Raw genomic sequence first — 22,173 nt, 5'->3', positions numbered from 1 at the left:
TTATATAATTAACTTAAATATTTAAGCATCATTTATCTTTTCACACCATGTTGATAAAAATGTATTTTAAAATGACATTTTTTTTGTTATTCTGATTCATAGTTATTTTGATGAGCATTAGCAATTACTTTCGGAGAAGGCAATGGCACCCCACTCCAGTACTCTTGCCTGGAAAATCCCATGGATGGAGGAGCCTGGAAGGCTGCAGTCCATGGGGTCGCGAAGAGTCAGACATGACTGCTTGACTTCACTTTCAATTTTCACTTTTCACTTTCATGCACTGGAGAAGGAAATGGCAACCCACTCCAGTGTTCTTGCCTGGAGAATCCCAGGGACGGGGGAGCCTGGTGGGCTGCCGTCTATGGGGTCGCGCAGAGTCGGACACGACTGAAACGACTCAGCAGCAGCAGCAATTATTTTGAGTTAGTGACTTTGTAATTTCCTAGAGCTATTGCTGTGACCAGGATGAGAGCAATGCCCCATCTAATTTGTTCTTTTTACACTTGTATAAAAAAGAGTAACCAGAAAACCAATTTTCTTGTAACTGTGTCTAAAATAACAGTCAAAATAGATCAGAGCAAGGACCTCTCCTGTAAATTATGTTAATGAATCCAGGACAAACTGTTGATTATAGACCTCTAATTTTCTTTCAAACCTGGATCTCCTGCACAGCAGGCAGATTCTTTATCAACTGAACCACTAGGGAAGCCTGATATATTAGTTTGCTTGTTATTTCTCAATTCTTGTGTGTATTTAGTAGATGGGAGAGTAAATTAGTTAAGTGTAAGAATAACAAAATGTTAGCCAGCTTAAAAAAGAACCCCTTGCTTTTAAATATAAGAGATTGCTTATAGAGAATAATTTGTTTCAAATTTATGATTCACTCCATTTCTTCTTAGCCTCCAACCAGCACAGGCATCTGTTTCATCCCTTTTATATGATGAAACAAGAGAATTGAACCATCATATACCAACCATTCTTCTTAGCCTTACAGTCTTTTATTTCTTATTCTCTAGTGAGAGTTGATGACAAAGTATCAGAAGCTCTAGGGAAATTATCCCAGGTGGTATCTCTGACAAGAGAAGGAACATTGCTCCTAAATAGTGGATTGATTCTGAATGAATGCCTTGTATTAGATGATCCCCAGTCTCAGCAGGATTTTCAAAAGAGATTATTGACTTGCTGCCCAACGTCTTAGGCCAACAACCTGTAAATCATATGACAGAAACCACGGAAAGTTTATTTCTCTGGACAGAAAGAAAAAGAATTCAGATTGCTTTAAAGAAGATTGAAACTTCAATTTTTGCTTTTTTAAAGAGAAAAAAATTAATAGAGGTTTCTTGCCTTCTGTCCAGGCAAATATCAACTTCACCTCGCTGAAAATTTTCCTACCTTTAAAATTCAAAGTGTAGTACAAAATCTATTTCCACTCCCCCTAAATGAAACCTGGATATGTTTTTATCAATTTGATTTTGATTATTATTGTTATTTTAAGGTATAGAAATTTTTATTTGTGAATATATTCAGAGACATTTTGCAAGTATTTCCCTGAAATCCAAATCTGTTTTCTTAAAATTTACCATAACAGGGCTCAATACTCCAGTTGTCTTCTGAGATTCTATTCATAACTAAAAGAGATTTATACATATTGTGCTATGTTATTAGCTGATTTGAGAGTCTATTGGCAATTAGTCTGTTGAACTATTTGTTGTAGGTAGATACAATATGATTATAAATATGATAGATACTCATTTATATCATGGCTGCTTGCTTCTCCCAACTTGAGACTATACCCCTCAAAATTCTCCTATTACTCTATGTACGTTGATGCCCATTTTCTACCATTAATGCCCTAGTATCAATAACCTGGGAGTTAGTAACAAACAAGTCTCCTGCTATCATCGATTGTAAGGAGATCAGTTATGAACACAGAAAAATGTCACTGTAAATCCTTTTGCCATTTGAACATGTGAAAAGGAAAGGGAACCGCAGAAGTATAACTTCTAGTTAGGTTGCAAGTCCTTACAAAGCATTTGACTTCTCTCTGTGCTTCCTCAATGTGTGTGCCCTGTCTTTTCAATATCCAGTGGCCTCACCACAAAATTTTTATATTTCCTCTTCTTCTTCCTCCTCCCCCAGTACTTACATATTTAATTATTTACCTCAGCTATCAAAATAAAGTTTATATGCATTTTAAATTGATGCTATTTAATATCATGTGACATACATAAAAATTAAACTTTATAAAATTAAATTTTGTTAGCCACATTAAATACACTCTTTGAATGTTTTTGCCAATTTTAACAATGTATATACAAAGAAACAAACCACCTTTCCCATAAACCTTAATATTTTATGTACTCTATTATTATTTCTATTTTCTCCTTCCTAAAGAAAAAAGTAGCAATAAAACATTGCTAATAAACAACAGCAGTTAAATTCTAATCTACTAGACTCATAATGCATAATGCTTTTCATTTTGAAGCATGTTTACCAAAGAACCCTATTCATTTTTCGATTGCCTTATAGAATCCAAAGCCTTATATAATCACAAAGCAGACTATATTGTTTCTATACATATGTACACCCTTAATATTCATATATGTGGTTCAGTTGTACAAAATCCTTTTATCAGAACTTCCACTCCAATGTTAAACTGAATTAATTGCTAACATTAAAACTTGGCTGACTTTTACATAAATCTTTTCTTTTTTCACTTTGTCTCAAAACATGAGACAGTCTAGGTAATCTAGGCTCACATTTTGATTGGTATTAGTGTCTTTGTGCTGAATGTTGACTGCGCTCTTTGGTTCAATATTAACACTTTCTGAAGAAGCACCTTCATTTCTATTATATTTCTGATCTCTCAGCACTTCCATTTTAGACCCAGGTTTATTCATATTATCTCAGAATTTCTTCCTAGAGTATCCAAAAAAATTCACTGAAAATATTCCTTATATAGTCATTTATTTCATTCTTTGACAATTTTAATTAGAGGGGTGTGTGTGTGTGTGTGAGTCACTCAGTCATATCCAACTTTGCAACCCCATGGACTGTAACTGCCAGACTCTGTCCTTGGAATTCTCCAGGCAAAAAAAAATACTTAACCAACTCTCCAAATCATTTTTTATAATTTGAAAATGTTATCAATTTCACTATTCCTAGTAATACAATCTAAAGAATTAATGTAAATGCATAGGATATATTCATCATTATTCAGTACTCTCAGCCTTTCCTATCTTCTCTTATCAGTCTTTTTTCCTGTTTAATTCATTTGTGGCTTTTTTGTTATTAACGAAAGATTTATTTATTTATTTATTCTTTTGCTACGGATACTCTTACCCTTTCCATGCAGTATTTTAAGTTGTTTACAGGATGGCAGGAAAACACACAGTTCACACATCCCTCACTTATTTTTCCAAAACACAAACTTAATAGAAGTTAGGTGTGTAAATAGAACACGAGCAGATGGACATTGTGATGTATTTTTATTATCCCTTTAATACTAAAAAAGTGCATACAACTACTTGTTATAGTCTCTGCATAGGAATAATTCTGCCAAATATTTTCTGAGAAAATGTACTAGGCTATTGTCTTTATATTCAGTTTTATTTATATCAAATTCCCAGAGACTTTTAAATCCATGCCTTTTTTTTTTTTTTAAAGGAAACAGTTTTTAAGATCTAGTGCTTCTGATTCTGATCCAATATATTTTTTTCTGAAACAAAGATTGGTTTGGTCTAATAATATGATCCCACATTTATTTCCCTATATTCCCCTTTGAAAAATGTAAGACTTGCAAATTAATATCAATAGCTTAGTTTTGTACTATTGTAGCACATGCCCAAGTCATTGCATAGCATTTCCACTTCGGCATAACTACCTCATGGACTGTGCTAAGTCACTTCAATCGTGTCAGACTCTTTGCAACCCCATGGACTGTAGCCTGCCAGCCTCCTCTATCCATGGGATTCTCCAGGCAAGAATACTGGAGTGTGTTGCCATGCCCTCCTCCAGGGCATCTTCCCAAACCTGGGACTGAACCCATGTATCTTAAGTCTCCTGAATTGGCAGGTGCATTCTTTACCACTGTTGCCACCTGGTGAGCCATACCCAGAATTATCTCATTTATCCTCCCCACAAAATGAGAATTAGCTCATTTATAAGGCTTCCTCGATAGCTCAGTTGGTAAAAAAATCTGCCTGCAAGGCAGGAGACCCTGGTTCGATTCCTGGGTCAGGAAGATCTTCTGGAGAAGGGATAGTATTCTTGGGCTTCCCTTGTTGCTCAGCTGCTAAAGCATCCACCTGCAATGGAATGCTGGGTTCGATCCCTGGGTTGGGAAGATCCCCTGGAGAGAAAGGCTATCCACTCCAGTATTCTGGCCTGGAGAATTCCATGGGCTGTGTAGTCCATGCGGTTGCAAAGAGTCGGACATTACTGAGCAACTTTCACTTTCTTTCATCCTCCCCACAACTTCCTTCTTATATTATTTTCCATGAGGTGTTTCTTTTACCCCCATCTTCCTAATCATAGAGGTACAAAATTCAATTTTACTTCTTTCCTGTTATGGTTTCACATCCAAATAACTTCTGAATCCTGTTATTCCAGTGCTTAAATCCACCTTTGCACCTGTTTTCTGCACAATAGGCTACCCACCTGATGCAAACTCATCTTCTGGCAAATTTCACAAAGGCCAAATAAAATATGTATATTTGTAACTATATTGGCTTTATTAAAGCAAAATCCTGATGTCTATTTGCCTGCTTTTTTAAAAACAAGGGAAAATAATGCCCAGATTCATTAGACAAATAGAAAAGATTCTTGCAGCCAAAATTGAATTTGACTTGTCTGATATTTCCCATTATGCATCACAGAATTTTTTTTTCCTTTTTTTTTCTGTTTGTTTTATTTCTTTGAATTTCTTTCCCTCCATTTCATCATAGCAGAGTCATAGCCATCCTATCATGTAGACATCATCTTCCTTATTTCTCCAACACACTTACCTACTTTAGTTGTGAGTCACTATTACTGATCATTTGTAATATGGTTATAACTCATTTGTACATAAGACTCATTTTCCTCATTAGCTAACTGGTTCAACTTTACTTATTCCCAACAGAAAGTATGGGTTTCCCTGGTGGCTCAGTGATGAAGAATCCTCCTGCCAATTCTGGAGACACAGGAGTCATGGGTCTGATCCCTGGGTTGGGAAGTTCCTCTAGTACAGGAAACGGTAACCCACTCCAGTATTCTTGCTTGGAAAACTCCATGGACAGATAGCCTGGTGGTCTACAGTCTATGGGGTTACAAAGAATTGGACATGACTGAGCACACACACACACACACACTCACACAATAGAAAGTGTGCCTAGTAGGCAGGCAGGTATAGACATTCAGTGAATAAGTGATAGAATTAGTTGAATCAAGAGCCCATGGCAACCTGATTGATTTTCCTCATATTCAATCTATGGTGTACTCTTTTTGAAGACAAAAACTGTATTTTTAAAATTGTGTGTATGACATTCACTGCCTTCTGGTAGATGTTCAGTGCATGTTTGTATAATTACTGAAATAGTCCCATCTCTCAACATTCTTGTAATAAAATACAGAAACTGAACTCTCTTCATCATTGATAAGTTTTTACTAGCATTAGATCATGTTAGATGTGTATTTCTTTATACTGAGAAATATATTTGTATAAATTAGGAAAAGACTGCTTTAGAATTTTGGTTGCCATTGTTGACTAAAAAGATGCACAATGTGAGAGTTGCAAGTTAAGTTTTATTTGGAGCAAAATGAGGACTTTCAGCTGTAGAGACAGCACCTCAGATAGCTCTGAGAGACCCCTCCAAAGAGGTAGTGGGAGAAGGTCAATAAATAAGATTTTGTTGAAGGGGGAGTTCAATGATATCAAGCACTTACTTTACAACAGGTTTTCTGCTAGTTAGGAGGAGCTGATGTGACCATGAAGGATTTAGTGCTTTTCTAGATATGAAGAGATCCAAGGATTGGGATCATGAGATCAGTTTCTGAGAATATCAAATTATCTGTAGATCTGTTTCAACAGATCCCCTGGAGCAACAGAGTGCCTGAATTCCCCTCAGGGGATGTCAAAGTTCAGCAGCTGCAGAAGCACAGTGTTTAATCTCCAAAGAGCTAGATGGCAACTGCCTTTGTTGCTGTTGTTGAGTCACTGACAAATCCTCTTCTGTCAGTACAGTTGCTCAGTCATGTCCAGCTCTTTGCAACCTGCAACACGCCAGGATTCCCTGTCCATCACCAACTCCCAGATTGTGCTTAAACTCATATCCATCGAGTCGGTGATGTAATCCAACCATCTCATCCTCTAGCATCCCCGTCTCCTCCTGCCTTCAGTTTTTCCCAGCAACATGGTCTTTTCCAATGAGTCAATTCTTCACATCAGGTGGCCAAAGTATTGGAGTTTCAACTTCAGCATGAGTCCTTCCAATGAATATTTAGGACTGATTTCCTTTAGGATGGACCGGTTGGATCTCCTTGCAGTCCAGTGTACTCTCAAGAGTCTTCCCCAACACCACAGTTCAAAAGCATCAATTCTTGGACCTTCAGCTTTCTTTATGGTCCAACTGTCACATTCATGCATGGCTACTGGAAAAACCATAGGTTTGACTAGACAGACCTTTGTTGGCAAAGTAATGTCTATGCTTTTTAATATGCTGTTTAGGTTGGTCATAACTTTTCTTCCAAGGAATAAGCGTCTTTTAATTTCATGGCTGCAGTCACCATCTGCAGAGCTTTGGAGCCCTCCAAAATAAAGTCTGTCATTGTTTCCATTGTTTCCCCAGCTATTTTCCATGAAGGGATGGGACCTGATGCCATAATCTTACTTTTCTGAATGTTGAGTTTTAAGCCAACTTTTTTTATTATCCTCTTTCCCTTTTAGCAAGAGGCTCCTCAGTTTCTATTCCCATTCTGCCATAAGCATGGTATCATCTGCATATCTGATGTTTTTGATGTTTCTCCCAGAAATCTTGACTCCAGTTTGTGCTTCATCCAGCCTGGCATTTCTTATGATGTCCTCTGCATATAAGTTAAATAAACAGGGTGACAAAATACAGCCTTTATGTACTCATTTCCCAATTTGGAACCAGTCTGTTGTTCCATATCCAGTTCTAACTGTTGCTTTCTGACCTGCATACAGATTTCTCAGGAAGCAGGTAAGGTGGTCTGGGATTCCTGTCTCTTGAAGAATTTTCCACAGTTTGTTGTGATCCACATGGTCAAAGGCTTTGGCATAGTCAATAAAGTGAAAGTAGACATTTTTTTTTCTGTAATTCGCTTGCTTTTTTGATGATCCAATGGATGTTGGCAATTTGATCTCTGGTTCCGCTGTCTTTTCTAAATCCAGCTTTAAGATCTGGAAGTTTCCGGTTCACGTACAGTTGAAGCCTGACTTGGAGAATTTTGAGCATTATTTTGCTAACGTCTGGGATGAGTGCAATTGTGGGGTAGTTTGAACATTCTTTGGCATTTCTTTTCTTTGGGACTGGAATGAAAACTGACCTTTTCCAGTTCTGTGACCAATGCTGAGTTTTCCAAATTTGCTCACATAGTGAATGCAGCAGTTTCACAGGATAATCTTTTAGGATTTGAAATAGCTCAACTGGATTTCTACCACCTCCACTAGCTTTGTTCATATTGATACTTCCTAAGGCCCATTAGACTTTATATTCCAGGATGTCTGGCTCTAGGTGAGTGATCACACTATTATGATTATCTGGGTCATGAAGATCTTTTTTGTAAAATAGTTTTGTGTATTCTTGCCAACTCTTCTTAATCTCTTCTGCTTCTGTTAAGTTCATAACATTTCTGTCCTTTATTGTGCCCATCTTTGCATGAAATATTCCTTTGGTATCTCTAATTTTCTTGAAGCGATCTCTAGTTTTTCCCATTCTATTGTTTTCTTCTATTTCCTTGTATTGATCACTGAGGAAAGCTATCTCATCTCTCCTTGCCATTCTTTGGAACTCTGCCTTCAGAGAGGTATAACTTTCCTTTTCTCCTTTGCCTTTCACTTCTCTTCTCTTCTTAGCTATTTGTAAGCCATCCTTAGCCAACCATTTTGCCTTTTTGCATTTCCCCCCACCTTGGGGATGGTCTTGATCACTGCCTCCTGTACAGTGTCATGAACCTCAATCCATAGTTCTTCAGGCACTCTATCAGATCTAATCCCTTGAATCTATTTGTCACTTCCACTGTATAATCATAAGGGATTTGATTTAGGTCATACTTGAATGGTCTAGTGGTTTTCCCTACCTTATTCAATTAAAGTCTGAATTTTGCATAGGAGTTCAAAATCTAAGCCACAGTCAGCTCCTGGTCTTTCTTTTGCTGACTGTATAGAGCTTCTCCACCTTTGGCTGCAAATAATATAATCAATCTGATTTGGTATTGTCCATCTGGTGATGTCCATGTGTAGACTCTTCTCTTTTGTTGTTAGAAGAAGGTGTTTGCTATGACCAGTGCATTCTCTTGACAAAACTCTGTTAGTTTTTGTCCTGCTTCATTTTGTACTCCAAGTACAATTTTTTCTTGGCAAGTACCAATTTGTAGTTGACAGAAAATACACTAATTTATTTTTAAATTATAAATAGCAAAAAGTAGATGTGTTTGTGTGAGTAAGTAGCTGTTAAGGAAGATGGTCCCATCCTTTTCAAAGCATTACTTTTTTCAAACTAAGAGTGAGACTCCACAGGTATCCCATATTTATTTTAGTTTTTATTCTGTCTTAAAACTTTGTGAATTTGATTTTTTTCACAACTATTTGTTTCTGTTTATCATAATTGGATTTAAAAAGCATACTTTTTTGTTTTACTTTGTTATTCAAAAAAATAGAACAAGACATGTTCTATTGCAATTACTAGACAGAATAAGCCAGACTGACCCACATCTATGATTACTATTTGAGTCATAATTCACTATATCCAGTTTATTTAGCTATACTAACAAAATGAAAAATGATCAGTCTCTTGACTTACCCAATGTTAAAATAATCACCTAAACTTTAGACAAACCAAACATCAAGCAACTCTCTTTGAAAATTCTTAACTTATACCTATTTATGCTAATATGTCTGCAAATCGATCAGTTAATTACTATAGAAAATAGATATTTTATATCCAAGGTACTTATACCCCAGATATTTTCAATACTATTATTTTAATATGAGAATACTTTCTTTGTTAAATTAACATACACACAATTCATCACAAGATGACCAAGAAGAGAATAGAAAAAAATAGTAAATATCTTTCAAACAGCTATGTACACCTTTATAAAATTTATGTGGGTGAATATCTAAAAGGGAAAAATTGAGTTTAGCTTTCTTTTCTTGACACAGTAACCATGTCTAGATATTATGTTCAACTTAACATCACTAATGTGCAAAGCAATATGGATTTTTTGGAATTCAATCATTGAAAGTTTTTTCAAAATGAACACAAAAAATGCAGCTGAAAACTACATTTAAATGAAATATATTTTTCATTTAAAGTGATTCTAAAAATCACTTACTTCACAGCCCTAAGGGAAGTTTATTCTTTTTAGATGTTAATTTGTTACCTCATGGATATGAAAGAGTAAAAGTAGTTATAAAGATATATCTGCATCTTAGACAATCTTACACTTTCATTTTTCTTTGTATGACAGTGATACACTTTTAACATATTTTAATAGCATTATCTAAATTGCTGAATTAGGGGAAATTCCAAGTATTGCTTTACTATTTTGTATGCATCATTAATGTGCTCACATGTTTTTGTTCTTCATATAAAACTCTGCAAAAGAAAGACTTAGCAAAAAGGAAGCTCACCATATCCATACAACTAAATTAATGGAAAAATCTCTAAATTCTTTAAACAAATATCATCTGCATCATCAGTAATGAGTTCTATTAGGAACTGAATTCTTCACAAGAAATAAGGATAGACTGTAGTTTGAAAATAATTTTCTAAAGTTTACATAAAGTTATCCAGTGTTCCATATAAAATCTGACTTTAGAGAGAGTGCAAAAGCGTGGTGGGAGAATCATAATCTAGGACCATGATTTGCATTTTTTAACAGAAATGCCAAGAAACCTTTGCATACTTCAAAACTCACTCCAATTTTTGGAGTTAACTGTCTTAACCTTGAAACCTCATATAAAACTGCTGTTGTAGAGAGTCAGCAAAAGTGTTTTAAACAAGATTTTTTTGTTTTTAGAAGATAATATTCCAAAGCAACCATGTGATTTGTGAGTATGCTCAACAGAGGATTGACCTTATACTCTCTGGATGTCTTCCAGTGTCCAGTACATTCAATTTTTGAAGCACTGACTTAATTTAGGTTTAATTATTCTCCATTTCTGCTTTATTATTCTTCAAGGACTTTTTGGTTACCTCTTCATTCATTGTCTATAATTGTTTTAATTTTTGCTTTGCAGGATTTTGGCTGCCATTTTTAGCTTTCTATTTTCTTATTCAGATACAGGCACAAGATCTTTTTCTGTTATTTTGGAAACAGTTGATGACACAAAGAATTTACATAACTGTGCCACATAGAATATTATATAACATAGAAAACACCAGATTTTCAAATAATAAAAGTATTATTGCCTTTGTTTACTAAACAATCATTTGAAAGAGAAAGCAGCATGGTGAATATACTATAATATATATATATATATATATATATATATACACACTAATGATGAATAATTCAAATGTGAGATTTGAATATAAGTGCAGATTAAATGTATATAGATAAAACTTACTTTTTGAATAAAACTTGTTCTAAGTAGAATGAAAAACAGATATAAACAATAAAATTTAAAAACTGACATGTTAGGTTACATAGTTTTTTGGCAGTTCTCACTTTTTAATTTTGATTTCTACTCTGATTCTGGTATTTTGAGTTTGCTTTTTAATGTTCAAATGTGTGGATTTTTCCTAAGCATCTTTTATAATTAAATCTAATCTTTGTTGACAGAATTGGATAATGTGTCCTGAATATTATCAATTCCTTAAATGTTAATATAGTTTCCTGTCCTGCAATGTAGTTAAATTTCCTAACTGTCTTAATAAATGTGTTAGAAAAATTGTTTCCACCTTTATTTGACCTACTGTGCTCATTAAATCAAGCTTGTGTTTGTCATTCAGTAGTTGTCTACTCTTTGCAACACCATGGACTGTAGCCTGCCAGGCTCCGCTTTCCATGGAATTCTCCAGTCAAGACTACTGGAGTAGGTTGTCCATTCCTTCTCCAGAGGATCTTTCAGATCCAGGGATCAAACCCACGTCTCCTGCATTACAGGCAAATTCTTTACCATCCGAGCCACCAGGGAAGCCCCAAATCAAGCTTATTTATACCCTTTCACTTTCTTATACTTTTATGAGTTTCATGTTTATCTGCTTGATCTATCAATTGCCAAAAGTGTAATTTTTACATTTCACTCAATTGTAGTCTCTTTAAAAAAATGTTGATCAATTAACGTTACTTGATGTATTTTGAGACTATGAGATGCAATAAAGGTGACTATTCTATTTTTCCATGGAGCTAAACATTTGTCTGTAAAGGATGATAAATATACTTTATACAATTAGGAGGTGAGAGACATTTCCTATTGGAAAATTAAGGATTCATGTTGATATATGGCAAAACCAATACAATATTGTAAAGTAATTAACCTCCAATTAAAATAAATAAATTTATATTAAACAAAAAGAATATCATTCTATTCACATTTTTGCTATATTATTGCCATTCTATTGTAGGTGATCTGTTGAGCTGTTTTTGGAGGGTTTTATTTGTTTTTTTCTTGGTTAGGCTGTATTATGTTCTTTCTGTGTTTTGTCATATTATGTATGTCATATATATCTAGAAAGATACATTAAGATAATTCTTTTAAAAAAAATTATTGTATTTATTTATTTTTGACCACACCACGTGGCATGCAGGATCTTAGTTCTTCATGAGGGATTGAACCTACATCCCTGGCACTGGAAGCCTGGAGTTTTAACCAGTGGATGGGCTGGGAAGTATGTATTTAGATGATTCCTAAAATCTTTCTTGGGATTTGTTAGAATTCTTAGATTTTAAGATTGGAGTATTGAGAAATTGTCAGTCACAATGTCTTTGTTCATTGACACTCTCTGCACTCATCTTCTTCTCTTTTTAAAATTTATTTATTTTAATTAGAGGCTAATTACTTTACAATATTGTATTGGTATGTGAGACAGCAAAAGAGACACAGATGTATAGAACAGTCTTTTGGACTCTGTGGAGAGGGAGGGGGGGATGATTTGGGAGAATGGCATTGAAACACTCATCTTCTTCTAAATCCCTTATTTGAGTAGTTGACAGTCTCATTCTGTCTTCCACATCTCTTATTTTTGCCTTTCTAGGTTGCAGTGTAGATGTTGAAGGCAGGAACACACACTGAATATCTGAAATCAAATAACTAAATTTAGTATTTAAGTTGGAGTGAGCTACACTGGAAGAGCAAAGTCTCAAAGGAAAGCAAATTGAGGTTCTGGAAAGCATTTGGGGGAAGATAATATTGGTTACACGATTGTAGATAGGTAGGTTGTCATCAGCCTAGATGCATGCTCACCTAACTGAGTGTACTGTAGACTTGCTGACCCTTAAAATACTTGACTGTCATTGATTGGTTAACTTTCAGAAGCATGATCACTGAAACAATTGGTGCTGATTGATTTTTGAGTAGTTTAGATTTGCCTGATACTCTGACTGTAAACAGTCTTTTCTTGGGAGTATGAGAACTTTAAAACAATGAAAGATAATTACTTCTGCCATATCTCCTATGGTTCACTAAATCCTAATCCTCTCTTCAGTTCAGTTCAGTTCAGTTCAGTCACTCAGTCGTGTCCGACTCTTTGCAACCCCATGAATCGCAGCACTCCAGGCCTCCCTGTCCATCACCAAACTCCCAGAGTTCACCCAGACTCACGTCCATCAAGTCAGTGATGCCATCCAGCCATCTCATCCTCTGTCGTCCCCTTCTCCTCCTGCCCCCATCCTCTCTTCAGCTCCATCTAATTGATTGAATGATTTATACATTGACTTTGTAATTATTACAATATATTTTTCATATCCGTGTTATTAATATTTTGCTTCTTTTTCACATTTGTTTTTTGCCTGATCATATTTAACATTTAATTTTATTCTTTACACACTTGATATATAGATATCTTTATTCTGTGTAAAATAATTCCATGATCTGAACCTTTGACGAGTCTGTTTACTTTCTGACTTTTGACAAGCATTTTGTTTTCCTTGGAATTTTATTTGAGATAATACATTGAAGTGTATTTTGAAGTAAAGTTTTGCCAGGCAAATTTTATGTAACTCCTGAAAGTAGCCTGAAGATGACCCTGACTCAAACTATTTTAACGTCAATTTCTTATCTGAGATTTATTTTAATTACATGAGATTGCTATTGCTAAGTCACTTCAGTCGTGTCCGACTCTGTGTGACCCCATAGACGGCAGCCCACCAGGCTTCCTCATCCCTGGGGTTCTCCAGGCAAGAACACTGGAGTGGGTTGCCATTTCCTTCTCCAATGCATGAAAGTGAAAAGTGAAAGTGAAGTTGCTCAGTCATGTTCGACCCTCAGCGACCCCATGGACTGCAGCCTTCCAGGCTCCTCCATCCATGGGATTTTCCAGGCAAGAGTACTGGAGTGGGGTGCCATTGCCTTCTCCGAATTACATGAGAAGCATAAATTAAGAATGCAAATGTGACAGTGAAAACTTGTTATAAATTCTCAGGAGACTTTTTTCTTTGTCTTAACACAGTTGCAGATTTTAGATAAATTTACTTGTTGTCCTTCTGAGAAAAGTGGAGTTTATTTCTTATACCCCATGAATAGCTGTGTAAACATCTCACTTCTCATCATTACTTGGGGGTCCTATAACATTCCCCAGCTTTAATAGACTTTGGCTTTATCTAGTGCTTCTTTGTATAATGCAGCTGCCTAGAGTTCAGCATAAACTCAGTGTTTAGGTTTGTTTTTGATGCTTTCCACCAGCCAAGAATCAGTTTGACTTTTTTTAGATTCTTGGCAGTTTCTTTTCATTTATAACAGCCTAACTGGGAGGGATTGGGGGCAGGAGGAAAAGGGGATGACAGAGGATGAGATGGCTGGATTGCATCACTGACCCGATGGATGTGAGTTTGAGTAAACTCCAGGAGATGGTGATGGACAGGGAGGCCTGGCGTGCTGCAATTCATGGGGTCGCAAAGAGTCGGACACAACTGAGCCACTGAACTGAACTGAACAATGAGTATGTTGTATCTATATACTTTCTCTATGTCAACATGTCTATGTACAGACAAATAGATATAAATATATACATGTATGTACATAAAAGAAAGTACTTATCAATATCCATTTTAAATATATAAATACTGATACTTAAAATGCTATATTTATTTTCAGCTGTTGTATCTCTTCTTTGTCTTTTATATTTATTAATACCATAGCACCTGATATTAATGATTGCCTAATATGTTCTTTCTTGATGCTCTTGATGCTAAGCATTTAAAAGCATTATATCATTCAATACTCAAAGTAACACTTTGCAAGGGATGCTACCATGATCTTTATTTTTATACAAAGTAACGAAAGTTTTAGAAAGCTAAAAAACCAGAAAGATTCCGTATCACAAGATTTTCAGAACTAGAAGTTAAACTCATTGCATCATTCACTCAAACTCTAATTATTAGGCATGATATGCTTTAATTTTTAATAGCCTGCTATCTTAATAATTAAATCAAAAAAGCATTTTCAAATTATTGGATAAGAAATAAGGACTATGTGTTCTGTTGACATAATTCCTTATGTTTTAGGATATGATTTGGAATGAATCTATACCACTGTGGTTCTAACTGTAAATGAGGAAGCAAATATGTGTATATCTTTAAAGGAAAACTGGGGATTTATTTTTTAATTGGCTATGAGATCCTAGGATTAAAGGTTTAACTACTGTCTTTATTAAGGATAAAAACTAATTAAAGTTTTAATCTCAAATCTTAAGATTAAAGGGTACATCTTAAATTTATATAATGGTTAATTGAGATAAACTGATCATTTACAGTAATACACTTCTCTTCATCCACAATTCTCCTTCTGGGTCTTCATTCTAATTTCTGTCATTGGTCAGTGGCGGTAATCTTTTTCCTATTCTTTTAATGCAGTATAGAAATTTCCAGTATTTTCCATAAAAATGATTGTAATTTATTTTCAACTGGGACAATATCTCTACGACATAAGGATGCCCCAAGTAAGGCTCAAATCTTAGTCTAATGAATAGTCAAATTTTGAAGGAGAAAGGATTTGAATGCTATTATTAAAATGATTTCTAAACACAAGGAGGAAATTGCCACTGATATAGGGAAATCAAAACAATTTGCCACATAGTTCCAGATATTCTCTGTTCTCACTACACTGCTGCTTATTCCTTGCAATTTTTGATGATGACACAAATTTAGGACTAGTTTAGGTTTCCATGAAGAAATTAAAATTTTATACATACTAGACTTTTCCCTTTTCCCAAAGAAATCCAACTGAAATCCAATTGACAGTGGATAAACACTCTTTTTCTATACAGGGAATATTTTACTTAGGGTATTACACAGTTGCAGAAGTCTAAATTAAATGATGTATTTTAATATACTTTTATCAAATAAGATAAAGCAAAGAATTATTATAAATATTACAAAAGGCAATACCCACTATATCTATACATATATGCATATCTGTCTCACTTTCATTGTAGAAATAAAAAGAAAAAGAGCTACTAAGCAACCATTATTGTTTCCATGCTTCTGATAAAAAACGAAATTCTAGAATCAAAATGTAAACAAACATTTTTGAAAGACTATGACCAGGTATCTATATTTTATAATATTTTAGATACAAAAAAATGACCTCAGCTTCCAGTGTTTTATTATTTAATTTGGGAAACTGTGAAATAAATAGACTCATATAAAAAATGGAGGCAAAGATTGAGAAGATGCAAGAAATGTTTACCAAAGACCTACAAGAACTAAAGAACAAATGAACAGAGATGAATAATACACTAGAGGGAATCAATAGAATATATAAAGAGTTCTCACAACTCAACAATAAAAAGGCAAATAACCCAATTTAAAAATGATTAAAGGATTTGAACAGACATTTCTCCAAAGAAGATATTCAAATGGCCAATAAGCATGTAAGAAGATGGTCAACATCAGTAGTCTTCAGAATCACAATGAGATAGCACTTCTCCCCTACTCGGATGACAAAAATAAGACAATAACAAATGTTGATGAGATTGGGAAGAAATTGGAGCCTTTTATGTTGTTGCTGCGAATGTAAAATGGTGCAGTCATTTTGGGAAAGTTTGAGAATTCCTCAAAATATAAACATAAAGTTATCATATGATCCAGCTTTTCCACTCCTAGGTATATACCCAAGAGAACTGAAAACATATGGCTACACAAAAACTTGTATATAAATGTCTATTAGCAGCATTTTTTATATTAGCTAAAAAGTGTTAACACCCCAAATGTTCATCACTTGGTGAATGGATAAATAAAATGTAGCATATGTATTGTATATAACAAAAAAAATAGACTCATATACAAAATATTTTTTTTTTAAATAAAGACGGTGATAACATAACTGGAGCTTTAGAGCATTGAAACATTCCACTCTGTTCAGTACATACTACATTTAAAAAAAAAAAAGGGAATATGAGCTTGAAATTTTAAGAATGGGTAGGATTTTGGATATTACTCCATTCTAGTTCCAAATGAAAGGCTCTCCCAGTACTTCTGTCACTGTGTCCTGTATCGTAGGCAACTTAATTCCAGAAGGTGTTTTTCCTAGGTTGTGTCTTTAAAATGTATGTTTTCTGAATGCTTGTTTTTTACCAGTCTTTTTTGTAGTTTATTTGCCCACTTTCTCTGAAAGAGCCTTTGTGGTCTTTATGTCCTATCTCTGGAAGCCAATACCTTCAAATTATCATTTATAGTCAGAAAACAGATGTGTGGGTCTAACTAGCTATTGGATATATCTACTGGATGATTTTGGAGAAGGCAATGACACCCCACTCCAGTACTTTTGCCTGGAAAATCCCATGATGGAGGAGCCTGGTAGGCTGCAGTCCATGGGGTTGCTAGAGTCAGACATGACTGAGCAACTTCACTTTCACTTTTCACTTTCATGCACTGGAGAAGGAAATGGCAACCCACTCCAGTGTTCTTGCCTGGAGAATCCTAGGGACGGGGAAGCCTGGTGGGCTGCTGTTTATGGGATCGCACAGAGTCGGACACGACTGAAGCAACTTAGCAGCAGCAGCAACTGGATGATTTTAGGCACATCAAATTCAGCATGTTAAAAGAAAACCTAGAATATTTATCGGGAGAAGTAAAATCTTTCAGTATTCTTTTCTTATTTTTCACTGCCATCACTTTAACTGAGTTTGCTCTGTCCTTGTCATTCCACCTCCATTCTCCATGATTAGCTGACCACCATGTTTCATTGATTAAATATCCTTTATCTTTCTAAATACACACCTTATTCGCTTCCACATTTACTGTCATAACTCAGAACCTTGAAAATTTTGCCTGTACTGTAGCAATACATTGCCTTTGTCTTTTGTTGGAGTCTCTTTCCCAGCCCAAAATATAACTCAACTCAGTGCTTTTGTTCATGTGATATTTCTAATACAAAAATTAGTTTATATTATCCTGTTGCATAAAATTCTTCAATAACACTGCATCACCTGTCGGCTTTCCATGATTTATCTTGAACTGTTTATAGTTCAACCTAAGATTTTTACTTTGTGATAACACTTTAGTTTCTTGACTGCCTCTATCTGTACTCTAGCACTCTCTGTGCCTTTGCCCTAAGCTTTTACTTCAGCTTTACATATACTCCCCATAACACCAACCCCTGAAAATATCATAACTTATTCTTTGTGTCTCATGTTAAGCATGCCTCCTGCTATGAGCTTCTCTTAACCTTATCAGTTAGACTTCAGTTTCCATTTGAATCTTAGATATAATGTGATTGTAGAATTGCGTGTCCTTCATTACTGTTCTTCAGTTCAGTTGCTCAGTCATGTCTGACTCTTTGTGACCCCATCAAACGCAGCACGCGAGGTCTCCCTGTCTATCACCAACTCCCGGAGTTTACCCAAATTCATGTCCATTGAGCCGATGAGGCCATCCAGTCATCTTATCCTCTGTCATCCCCTTCTCGTCCTGCCCTCAATCTTTCCTAGCATCAGGGTCTTTTCAAATAAGTCAGCTCTTCTCATTAGGTGGCCAAAGTATTGGAGTTTCAGCTTCAACATCAGTCCTTCCAATGAACACTCAGGACTGATCTCCTTTAGGATGGACTGGTTGGATCTCCTTGCAGTCCAAGGGACTCTGAAGAGTCTTCTCCAACACCATAGTTCAAAAGCATCAATTCTTCGGTGCTCAGCTTTCTTTATAGTCCAATTCTCACATCCATTATTGTTCTTGGGGTACCAAGAATATGTTCTTTTCCGGTATGCCAAACATGTAGCAAAAGTGTCTTGAACAATCTAGGTATTATCTTCTTACTGAATTAATTCATTAATCAATTGATAATATAGGAAGTTAACGGAATTAAATAGTGCAAAGAATAGAAGTCAATGTAGGTAAGTGATACAGGGAAAAGAGAAGCCTCAGATGCTGGAGAAGCTGAACCAATTGCTAAAGGTCTCTGAAAGTGTTTTAGACATCATGCAAAGTTATCAGGAATGCAATAAAACCATTTTATGGAAGTTATACTATGTCTAATATTCCTGTTTATCATGGCCAACCTGTAGCTGGGTGTTGAATAATGTAGCTAAGGCTGATCACAGTAAGCTATGACTTTAAAGTTTTTATCATAGTGTAGCTTTCTTTTTAATTTTATCTTCATTTCTTGGACTCCCAGAAAATTTTATACATTTTAAAAATTGTATAATCTTATTAATGTTTTTAATCTTATAATTACTTTCCATGGTACTTGAAAATATGATTATTTGAGGTTTCAGTTACTTTTATCCACATAAGTAGGTGATATTTAGGGAAGTTCTTTTGGCTCTTGACCAGGAAAACTAGGTGTGTATGTAGTTACTAGTTGTGGGGCTGGAAGAAGCAGTGTACATTTTAGGAGATTAGATTTTTGACTTGAGCTGGACTTAGTTGGAATTGGACTGGGCTTTGCCTGCAATGTTTGGATTGTGCTGGGCTCTGCCTGCAATGCAGGAGACCCAGGTTCAATCCCTGGGTGGGGAAGATTCCCCTGGAGAAGGAATGTCAACCCACTCCAGTATTCTTGCCTGGAAAATCCCATGGACAGAGGAGCCTGGTGGGCTACAGTCCATGGGGTCACAAAGAGTTGGACACAATTTAGCCACTAAACCAACACCAAAAAAAGAGTAAAGGTGACCTCAAGTTAAGAGATTTTATAGACCCTCACTAGGTATCATTTCTGGGTGTTCCATTTAGGAAAAGACTTTATTAGGCACTGTATATTATTTAGGAAAAAAAACTAGGAATATTCCTTTAGTCATGTATTTGTTGTCAAGTTGGAAGAGGTAGTCAATCATACATTAGCATATGTTGGTATAGTTTTGCTTCCAAATGATTATAATTAAAGGCTGGAAACATACCCCTCTATTATGAGAAAAAGTGATAAATATATCTAATTAATACAAAAGATTGAGAAAGTCTCTAAGTAAAGAACATTTATTCTGAAGTCAGAGAATACTTTACCTAGATGAAAAATGTTCGGGAGAGAGTGGTGTCAGTTTAAAGAATAGATGGTGACCTGCTGCTGCTAAGTCGCTTCAGTTGTGTCCGACTCTGGGAAACCCCATAGACAGCAGCCCACTAAGCTCCTCTGTCCCTGGGATTCTCCAGGCAAGAATACTGGAGTGGGTTGCCATTTTCTTCTCCAATGCGTGAAAGTAAAAAGTGAAAGTGAAGTCGCTCAGTCCTGCCTGACTCTTAGTGACCCCATGGACTGGAGCCTACCAGGCTCCTCCGTCCATGGAATTTTCCAGGCAAGAGTACTGAAGTGGGGTGCCATTGCCTTCTCCAGATGGTGACCTAATATGTGTTTAAAAAAAAAAAATTGGAATGTCTAAAGAATTTCCAGAAATTCAGTGGAAGTGCAGTGTTGAAAGATACAGAGTGAGTGGAATTAGGTGTGATTGGAAGGGTAGGCAGTGGTCAGTTATACATAGCCCCAGATCTTAAGCCATGCTATAAGCTATAAACATTCTTCCTCACATGATTTTTTTCTCAAAACTTCAAATCAATGAAAGATCCTCTATTTATAAATTGTTTGATTCAATATGATACACATAAAGTATGTGTATGAACCATTTCAGCCAACATGGTAGTAGATGGAGAAAGGGCCACGGAAAAGTGAGTAAAGTCAATAAGAGTGAACCACAGTTTCAAAATGGATGAGGTCACTGTAACCCACAAAAACACAGGGAGAAGCCTAGAGGGAGAGGTATCTTGTGCCTTTTAGTTTTCTTAAGCCTTATCCCCACTGAGATATTTAGAAATATGTATATGAAAACACCTGTATGTATGTTTTTAATCTTCATTTATTTGAAATGAATTTAGTGGAAATGTAGTTTTCCCTTTAAACCTAAGTAGTAAGCCTAAGGATTGCTTAAGTTTATATTTTTCTAAATCTGGGATGGTTCAGTTCAGTCACTCAGCTTTTTCTGACTCTGCAACCCCATGGACTGCAGGAAGCCAGGCTTGCCTGTCCATCACCAACCCCTGGAGCTTGCTCAAACTCATGTCCATTGATTCAGTGATGCCATCCAACCATCTCATCCTCTGTCATCCCCTTCTCCTTCTGCCTTCAATGTTTCCCAGCATCAGGGTCTTTTCCAATCAGTCAGTTTTTCTCATCAAGTGGCCAAAGTTTGGAATTTCAGCTTTTGCATCATTCCTTCCAATGAATATTCAGGACTGATTTCCTTTAGGATTGACTGGTTGGATCTCCTTGCAGTCCAAGGGACTCTTAAGAGTCTTCTCTAATATCACAGTTAAAAAGCATCAATTCTTTGGTGCTCAATCTTCATTATAGTTCAACTCTCATGTCCATGTATGACTACCAGAAAAACCATAGCTTTGACTAGATGGACCTTTGTTGACAAAGTAATGTCGCTGTATTTTAATATGCTGTCTAGGTTGGTCATAGCTTTTCTTCCAAGGAGGAAGCATCTTTTAATTTCATGGCTGCAGTCACCATCTGCAGTGATTTTGGAGCCCCCCAAAATAAAGTCTCTCACTGTTTCCACTGTTTACCCATCTATTTGCCATGAAGTGATAGGACCAGATGCCATGATCTTACTTTTTGAATGTTGAATTTTAAGCCAACTTTTTCACTCTCCTCTTTCATTTTCATCAAAAGTCTCTTTAGTTCTTCTGGGACAAATCCTCCTCAGTTGGAACAGTGCCTAGACCTTGTTCACATCACCTAAACAATACAATTAAAAATTCTTACAGTGTTTCTGTTTTAATTCACTTAGTTCACAAAAGAAGGATCTGAAACCTCAAAGTAATCATGTTTCCAAGTACCTTAGTTTTCCAATTTTTGCAATGTATAAAGTTTGGGAGTACAAGAAATAAAAAGAAAACTAAAGGCAAAGAGAGAAGGCAATCATTACCCACTCCAGTACTCTTGCCTGGAAAATCCCATGGATGGAGGAGCCTGGTAGTGGGGTTTCTAAGAATCGGACACGATTGAGCTACCTCACTTTCACTTTTCACTTTCATACATTGGAGAAGGAAATGGCAACCCACTCCAGTGTTCTTGCCTGGAGAATCCCAGGGATGGCAGAGCCTGGTGGGCTGCCGTCTATGGGGTCACACAGAGTCGGACACGACTGAAGCAACTTAGCTGAAAGGCAAATATACGTTATGATAAAACCTCTGAAAATCATAAATATAGTTTCTTTCCAATTTATCAAACTTGTGGGATAAAGTGTTATTTTGTTGGGCCAGGTTGAAATCTATCTTAATTTTGGAGATTTTTTTTTTAGATTTTATTATATATACATTGATTGAGCTCCTAAGTCATAATCCTTTTTTCTCTTG

The sequence above is a fragment of the Bubalus bubalis genome, chromosome 7, assembly GCF_019923935.1.
Source record: "Bubalus bubalis isolate 160015118507 breed Murrah chromosome 7, NDDB_SH_1, whole genome shotgun sequence".
Classification (NCBI taxonomy): Eukaryota; Metazoa; Chordata; class Mammalia; order Artiodactyla; family Bovidae; genus Bubalus; species Bubalus bubalis.
The sequence above is the reverse complement of the archived record's forward strand: the minus strand, read 5'-3'. Positions refer to the sequence as shown.